Genomic DNA, 9195 nt, shown 5'->3' with positions numbered 1-9195 from the left:
TCATGATTATTCCCAATGTTATAATGGCGCCGTTTGAGCATATTCCTTGTGTTTAGGCGGTCCGATAGTAGTAGCCAGCCAAATACTTTAATCTTCATGGTTGATTTAGATCTCCAGATCCAGTGAAAAGCTCGATGTCCTTGGATGTCTCGAAAACAGAAGGTGTAGTATTTATGAGTGGTTTATTCTTTGTCACCCCAAGCATACGTCCAGATATCCTTGTGTAGCGATGCATTTGATAAATCAATACCCCTGGTGTCCATCTGAATTTGCCTCACTTCACCATGTGCTTATGGAGAGAGGGGTAGGTGGAACGCTTCTTGAAGTGACGTGATGGACAAGAAATCTCTAACCAAAATATCTTCCTCGGTGGCATACGAGAATGCACGTGGGTACGCTTCTGCTAAAATGTTACCACACATATCATCCTTCCAGAAGAGGACCGTGTTGCCAGCCACCACTTGAACTTTTGTGATGCCATGAAAGATTGGCATGAGTTTTGTTACATCCCTCCACCAGAACGAGCCACAAGGGTATGATCCATGTGGGATCTGCCCCTCGTAATATATGTCCTTAATAAGCTGTACCCAGGGCACGTCCCAATTATTATAGAACTTATGAAGATATTTGAGCAAAAGTGCATCCCCTTGAATTCTAAGATCGATGACTCCTAAACCTCCACTTGCTTTTGGTTTACATACCATACCCCAGGATGCCAACGAGTTCATTTGTCGCCTTGTTCTGTTTTTTGGTCCAAAGACATCTTGTTCGGATCTTGTCCAACAACTCAATGATTTTGGTTGGCAAACACGAAGTGCATAGGGCGAATATGACTAGAGAGGTAATCACTGAGTTGAGTAAAGAGAGCTTTCCACCGTATGAAATCATATTGAGTGTTGCAAACAATCTTCTTTCTACCATGCATACTAGGGGGATAAGTTCTTGAACAGTGGGCCATCTTGTTCCCAAAAGCAACCCCAGATATGTAAATGGCATTTTTCCAATGACACATCCAAAAATGCGCACCAACTGTTCACAGCGATCTGCAACACAGTTGATAGGAATGATGGTGGACTTACGGAAGTTTATTTTCAGCCCAATGGAGGTGGCATAATCAGCTAAAATGTTTTTTAGGACCAAGTCTTGTTGAGGGCAGGTTGGGAGAACGAGGATGGTGTCTTCGGCGTATTGTATGAACAGATAATCTTTTTGGTTACTTGAGGGGAACGACAGCTGAATTTCATTGCGTGCAAAAGCATCATTAATGGCAGCTTGAAGGAGATCCGCTGCAAGGACAAAAATTAGTGGGGACAGTGGATCGCCTTGTCTGACCCCGCATTTACAGTGGAATTGTTGTCCCCGGTTGCCATTAAGAAGGACAGAAGATTTGCCCGAAGAGAAAATGCATCTTATCCAATTCAACGACTTTTCATTGAATCCCATGCTTACCATAATTTCAATCATTGCTTCATGTTCAATGGTGTCAAACGCCTTGGCAAAGTCTAACTTTAGTAGAATAATTTCCTTCTTTGAAGATTGGCAATGGTAAATATATTCACACGCCCAGGCCAGGCAATCTTGAATGGATCTACCTTTGACAAAACCATATTGGTTGCGATGGATTATCTTTAAGATAACTTTTTGTAGACGGTTTGCCAAAAAAAATTGTGACAACTTTCAGACATGAGTTAAGTAATGTGATCGGACGGAAGTCATTAACTAAAGCTGGAGAATTTATCTTAGGGATGAGAGTAATGAAACCATCATTTATATTTTCCAGATTAAGATTTCCCTCATGGAATTGATTGTGTAGACGATAAAAGTCTTCTTTGATGATGGACCAGCAACGTTGCAAGAAAACCCCAGTGAAACCATCCGGTCCAGGTGCCCGATCAGCCGGCATTTCCTTAATGACCCAATCAATCTCTTCATGTGTGAACGGGAGTGTAAGTTGATCAAGACCCTCATACTTCTTAATGATACTAGATGACCAGTTGCGCCAAATGGCGCAGAGACCCGTTTAAAACCATGTTCGTGTTGAAAATATTTGCATTTTTTTAATAACCATATATTTGAGTACATTTAGTAAGAACTTATACCCCTATATATAAAAGAAATTAAATGCAAATATTTTCTTATTAGGTAATAATGCCACAAATTAGATCATCGGTAAGTAAAAATAGTTGAGCCTGCAATTAGGAACTCCGAGTAGCTATAAACTTGCATTAAAAAAAAGAGTAAACACAAGTGACACAATAAAATGTACATGAACTCATCAACATTGTGTAAGAGAAGTTAATAGAAATAGTGGTCAATTACATCATATAATTTGGTTCTATACTCTTCTGTATATATCCTGAATGCTACCCCTTTGTGATCAACTCTTTGTCCTTCAAATCAAATGGCACAGCTACTGCCCCTTGCCCCTTGCAGAAAAAGAAAGGGGGACTCTGTAAATACCCATAAATGTAAACTTATAATTGCAAGAAAAATGCCACAAGCACCATATATAAGGATATATTACAAAATACAATGCAGTTCATAGGCTCATTTTTCAATTGACATTCTGGATATCAAATCAAAATTATGAGGTATTGTTGTGAATTTCAAAACTTCAAACCAGGTGCTAGCCTCAGAACATCCTTCAGTATGTACCTACCACAAATTATAGTCAGATTAATAAAATACATATCCCTTTTTAGAAGCGAAAAGATACAACCATCTAAAATAGAGAAACTTGGCGGCACGCGGAATAAAGAAGATATTGCTCATGCTCGCTTGAGACAAGGAATATAGCTAAAGAATTTTCCAAACCCTAAGAACGAACTACAATAAACAGCCAAGAAAAATCTAATATTCTACATATGCTGGACACATGGATGTTACTACAAAAAGGGAAGGCATCAACAAGCATAAGTATCTCATTTTTAGCTACCAATATTAGCAAATATTCTGTTATGGGAAACTATTTAATGGTAGAAACTCTGAATGACGCAAATAGTCATTCTTCACATCATCATCTTGCTGGTGACAAAATAAACACTATTGTTTCATTATCTCATGACAAGCTATATCAAGCGCATTGTCTCCTTTCACTATGGCAAACAATCTTACTATCAATGGACATGTTCTGGGAAAAAGTGTTTTTAGTTCTCACAAATCTGCACATGTTCTCGCAAACTGTATCTAACATGTGCAGGTTTTAGAGAACTAAACAAGCTTTGTACAGAATATGTGTAGTTCAAGGCTGTATTTCAGAAAGTCTAACTGTGTCGGAAAAAAAAATTGAAACCAACACTGTAAAAAAAGCGTGCCTAAGATTGTCAAAAATTTGAACCTAGTCCAAGCACTTCCTAAAATACCTTGTTATGTTCTCCATGAGCGCACTCATTAATCTGTCAGTTGGTGTCATAAAGAGCATCTGCGAGACACTTTTTGCTGTGCGGCAGCTAGTGTTATGTAAAAAGGGGTGGAATCATCAGGTGAAGATAGATCTCTCCTCATTCAGTTGGTAGTGCACTTCCATAAAGTTTATTAGTAGAGATATTACAGTTTGATGATAACATTCTTATATATATTAAACAAAGCCAATGCCCAAGTACTGATTTATGAGTGTGAAACCACAATACATGTGAGCGAGCATGCTATCTTTATCAACGAGTAGTTCTATTTTCTCACCACAATCTAGTACCTGATGCACCACTGGTTAGATTAAATACTGTTAGGAGGAAAACATACTGAAGCTTCAGACATATCCCCATAGATATAGTATCAGACGATCTAGGTTTTTTTTACGGGCGGTCACAGACCGAGTTGACGAGCACTCCGCTGCCGCGTGGACCAATGATTTTATGGGCCCAATGGCAGGCACCCGGTAAAGCAGTCAAAGTTGTAACAAAAGACGAAGTGAATAGTAAAAATCAAGGGTGAAAAATGATCAAAGAAGCTAATCGAACAGCCATCGATCGTGCACGCGCGAAGGCCCCCAGAACGGCGGGTTGCCCACCAGCGTTTATATGTTCGATGAAACTCATGGATCTCCGTAACTACAGGTTTACAAATAACAAAATCAATGAAGAAGCTTATTGTATAAGCCTACTAAATTTGCCAACAGTATGTAACCAAGAGTAGTTATCTGCACAAAACAGGGCTGCATACTTTCTCCAGGTCTAGTTTTCACAAATAAGTTCCTACTGGATACAGCTACTAACTGAAGTAAAATCAAGCATGTATGCGCTCTGACTATCACAACTTCCAGTAAACTAAGTAACTAACTATATTGAGCAAAATGTATAATGCTCTACATTAGGTAGGGAGACGAACACAAGTAGCAGAGTATATGCACCTTGAACATGTTGATGTTTGCTTTGGTCTCCCCCTCAAGGCCAGCCCACAAACAGAAGCAATAAACCTCTGTACCTCCTCCATGTTAATATGAACCGGCCCTATAAGGCAGAGATTTTCCTAAACTGAAAGAATAAACATCATTAAACTGTCTTCAGGAGTAAAAGCATATATATATATATAAACTGAGCTGATCTGCAGGCCCTATAAGAACTAACGGGAATGACACGAGAACAGTATGGTATAGAAACAGAAGACCTGGGCAAGAACCAACTAATGGAAAAATTACAAACCTATATTATACATACTATTACAGTTCGAAATGAAGATTCTCAAGAGAAATGTGTAAACTAAAATACTAAAAAGAATCATAGCCAATTCAAAAATGGCTGCATACACATATACAGATTTTCAGGAGAAATGTGTAAACTAAAACACCTAACAAATATTTGAATCGTGTATATGCAAAGCACATTGCTAGCACGACCCACCATGCAAACGATCATCATAAATACTTGTGAATCTGTTTCAGACCATACCAACACAACTGGATAGCAAGATGATCAGGGTAAACAAATTACCTACGGAACCATGTATGCTTGTGCAGCTAATCAGACATCTCTCTAAAAATAGATCAGTGAAGATAATTTGCTCACAGAATCATATATGCTTATGCAACTAATGAAGCATCTATATTAAATAGCCATTGAAAATACATCTTTAAAGAACAAAGCAGAGAAAGTAATTTCTTCGCAAATCGTGTATGCATGTATGTGGAACTAATTAAACATCTCTATAAACAGTTACAAAAAATTAGTCCCAAAAGATCAACACTGGAGCACACACAAGAGACATTAGTTCACATCAAAATACATATGCCAAGGCATCAGCAATACAACCCACCTGAAGTTTAGAGGCAGTATCCACGACAAAAGCAGACAAGATCGACAAGAACACCAAATTCATAATTACAGCTAGAACAGTCTGTCATAATGTGAATAACACGCATAGGTCAGTCATAAAAAGAGTACTCCACTTTTTACTACCACTGTGGGCTAGCTCTGCTGTCCAAATGGAAAATTTGAACCGTGCATACCACAAAATGATTTGAGAAATCAAACCATGCAATACTTAATCATTCGATTGCTAGGGAACAATTTCTGAGAAGTCCAGATAAAGGTTATTCACAGCTATACCTGAATACATCAGTTAAGCCTATCAGTGTTATCAGTACAACACAGTTAGTGGCAGCAAGATAATCAAGATAATTAGAAGTTTCTTCCATAATGTTAATAACTGCCAAGCACTGATGTATATCTCCATGTAATCACATAATTCTGATGGTAAGTGTAGCGTGAGAAATGAACATGTCAAGCAAGGCTAGTGACAAGAAAGTGGATCCAATAGTAACTTACTTCTCACACTCCGCAAGCCCATAAACCAACTTGAAGAGGGGTGTCCATCTTCTATCAGACTGACACACATAACTGAACGAGAACCAGTTTTTCCACAAGCAAGCTGAATAAGAACACATAATGCCATGTTAATGGAAGGAAATGAAAACACAGAAGATAACAGACAACTGGAACTTGACACACTGAACACTCATACAAATGTAAAAAGGACAGTGAAAACTTCATTTCAAACATAAGACCTATATATATGGAGCTACTCAAAAAAGCATATATTGGTACATGCCTCAGGCCTTGAACTATTCTAGTTGCAACTGCGCGCCAAGTATATCAATAATATTCTCTAATGTTTCTAGCTTTCTCCCATGTAAAAGATAGTACAACGTTAAGCATGGCAGTGTCAAAAAGAAAAGAGAAGGATATACTATAACAACAAAACATGCACAAGATGCCTTCTTTGTCTTCGGTGCTGCTTACCAAGAAAATGTTGACTTACAATAGTGGGCAAGCTTCTTCGAGATGCAAATATGCAAAACAAGTATCATTATCTGAAAGCAACCACACAGTTCATTTGTCGGATGCAGTCAGTCGTAAAAGAAAAACGAATGTTAGTAAATTAGAACTGCACACACACCTCAAATAGTATTTTGGCCCATGTAGGCAAGTGTGCGTTTACATCCAGGAACTTAAGCATCTGCCCAGGGTAATCCCGACCCTCTTCTTAACAACCCCAGATTGCTGAAAGGAATCTGCAAAATCATCGAAACCAACAAAGATGATTTTAGGACGAGACACCTTGCATCACCTGCCCTTATCCAGGCTCTAATGATAGACATACGCTTCTGGTCCTCGTAGAAGCCCTGGGGACGTCTTCTCCGGCTTCTGCGGTTGCTTTCCTGGATCCTCTGCTCTTTCTCGTCCAGCGGCTGCACCAATCACAGCACAACATCAGGGACAAGAAACAAGAGAGGAGTAAGCCACTGCCTAGCAAACTTACCATGGGGGACAGAACATAACAACCCCTGCAAAACTATGAAAAAAGGTTCCAGTCAAACATGAGAGGAAATCAAAAGGGAATAAAAAAAGATCCTTCTTCTCTGCTAATCTGAAGGGATAAACAAAGGGTAAAATGACTCACCGAACCTATCTCTCCCTGACTAGTTTGTCAAGACCTTGGTTGTAGCAAAGGTATTTGCTCCTGTTCCTCACGAACCACCGTGCAACCACAGCAAGGCCATGACCATGAACTGGAAGATGGAAATCAGCACCAAATCAGGTAATATTGGAGGATGTCGGGTTTGCACTCCACATTTTACAATTCATAGGTGCACTTTTTCTTTTGTTCAACAGAAAGTAATTAAGTATTAAGCCTCAGCCTGGGCCCCTCTAATGAAAAATTCCATACAGCAGCTAAGCTAATATCCATTCTCCAATCGTGAAGTTTAAACAGAAAAACAAACAGAGGTAACAATCTCACTTTACCTGTAAATGGAATGCAACTAAGGAGATAAATTCCGTGGAACAAATCGTTCCATCTTTGGGACAATTAACACCAGAAATTCATCTACAGAAGCATCTGTCTTTCATCAATAAAAGAAACAAGTTTAAATATCCTTGATCTTGACATGCCTGCAAATCGGAAGAACATCAATGCCATATGGAGATGCATTATACACAAATAGAAAGATCAGGAGGAGATTATTGTGTGATGGTGAGAGAGAGAGAGAGGAGCCTAGGGGAAGATCACCTTGGCATCAGCCATTGCTTGATGCTCGCGCTGCTCCCCAAAATCTGCCCGTGGTCACCTCTCCCCGCCGCCAGGGAGGAGGAGGGGCTTGGGGCGGACCAGGGAGGGAGGAGGAGGGCAGATGCAGGAGGGCGCGGCTAGGGTTCGTGGGGGTGGCGGCTGAGACGAGGGAGGAGGGAGGGGTGCGGGCGTGCGGCTGTGGGGATTGGGGAGGCAAGGGGCGCAGGCCGACGCCTCGCCGGTGTAGGCCGACGCCGGCCGGTCACCTTCTCCCGTCCGCTGCCGTACTTCCCTCTCCTCTCCTCTCCCCTTTCTCTCCCTCTCATCTTCCTATCTCGGGGAGAAGGGATGCGGCGGCCGGCGGCTATCCGGACGAGCAGGAAGGAGGGAGGAGGTGCGACACTGTCGAGGGAGGGAGGGAGGGAGGAGGCGCGGCGCTGTCGAGGGAGGGAGGGAGGGAGGAGGCGTGTGGTGGCTAGGGTTGGTGTGGGTGTGGGCTCTGGCGCAGCAACCCGATGACCAGGATTGGGAGCGGAGCGCGCGCGGGGATTGGGCAAAGCCTTTTCCACCCGAGATCGATCCACCCAGCCAACAGGCATAGAACACGAGCCCACCAGTCATTGGGCATGAGAACTTACCATGCGGTCAAAACCACCAGCGAGAGCAACGAGCATCTAACGGCCCAAACGAAGTTAAAGATCAGATTAACCACGATCCAACGGCCAACGAAGGCTGAAATCGGGGGAGCCTCCTGGAGGTGAGTTGGCTAGCCTCTTTTTTGTTTTAAATAGGACATGTCAAATTTCATATTGTGCAGTTTAGCAGTGCCCATTCTTTCTTTGAAGGTTTCAAATATGATTGATTCTTTTCCAGCGTGGTAATCAACAATGTCTCCATTGGCAGTGGTGAGACATGCAATGTTATTCCGTCTGTATCTCTCAGAGGCTAGGGCTTGGAAAAAATTTGAGTTCTTGTCTCCAAATTTGACCCACCTCACCGTGCAACGTTTCTTCTAGTAGAGCTGCTGGTATCGTAAGAGTCTCAAAATGTGAGCTTTCAATATTTTTCTGAAGTTGCTTTCTGGTATCGATAAAATTCTCTTGTTCTCCAGTTCATCAAGTTCATTGAGAGCTTTGTTTGAGTTAGCAATGGCCACTGAGAGCTTGGAGATCCCTTTACTCCACTGTTTGAGGTCACGTTGTGGGTTCTTGAGCTTATGACATAGGATAGTAGCATAGTTTGTTGATTTGACCTGCTTAGCCCAAGATTTTGCCACAGTTTCCATGAACCCAGGATGATGAATCCAGTATGTTTCAAATATGAAAAGCTTAGATCTTGGGATTGTCGTTTCAATATTCACAACACATGGACTATGGTCAGAAACATGTTTGCCCAAGGGTTTTACCATGGTTTTGGGATATGTTGTAGTCCAGTTATTCCTGGTGAAAAACTAATCTAGTTGTTCGAGGAGGGGATCTACCTACATATTGCTCCATGTGAAAGAACGACCTTTAATTGGCAATTCAATGAGACTTTGAGCTCTTATGAAATCATTGAAGGTTATCATATCATTTACATTGCCCCCAGGTTTGTTACGATTATCAGGTGCACGAATGAGGTTAAAATCACCCACAAATAACCAATCCTCATGTGAAGGGATATCAATATCGAATAGCCATTGAATGAATGTTT

At 41.2% G+C, this 9195-nt stretch overlaps 1 long non-coding RNA gene across 12 annotated transcripts; it reads right to left on the bottom strand.

Moving 5' to 3' along the window:
* Window positions 1–2195: 2195 nt before the first annotated feature.
* On the bottom strand, window positions 2196–7933 carry LOC119336770. Of its 12 annotated transcripts, XR_005162822.1 has the most exons (11): window positions 7504–7933; window positions 7239–7385; window positions 6895–7003; window positions 6754–6786; window positions 6595–6682; window positions 6391–6505; window positions 6234–6304; window positions 5760–5862; window positions 5441–5540; window positions 5248–5328; window positions 2196–4469 (listed from the first exon to the last, which is right to left on the bottom strand). It is a non-coding gene; the product is annotated as an uncharacterized LOC119336770 (long non-coding RNA). The 12 variants fall into 12 exon arrangements; XR_005162821.1 differs by having other exon boundaries at window positions 2196–2655; window positions 4346–4469; window positions 5248–5862; XR_005162827.1 differs by having other exon boundaries at window positions 2196–2426; window positions 4346–4469; window positions 5248–5862.
* Window positions 7934–9195: the final 1262 nt, after the last annotated feature.

This window comes from Triticum dicoccoides, chromosome 7B (assembly GCF_002162155.2).
Source record: "Triticum dicoccoides isolate Atlit2015 ecotype Zavitan chromosome 7B, WEW_v2.0, whole genome shotgun sequence".
NCBI classification, from domain to species: Eukaryota; Viridiplantae; Streptophyta; class Magnoliopsida; order Poales; family Poaceae; genus Triticum; species Triticum dicoccoides.
This window is presented reverse-complemented; position numbering and strand designations above follow the sequence as displayed.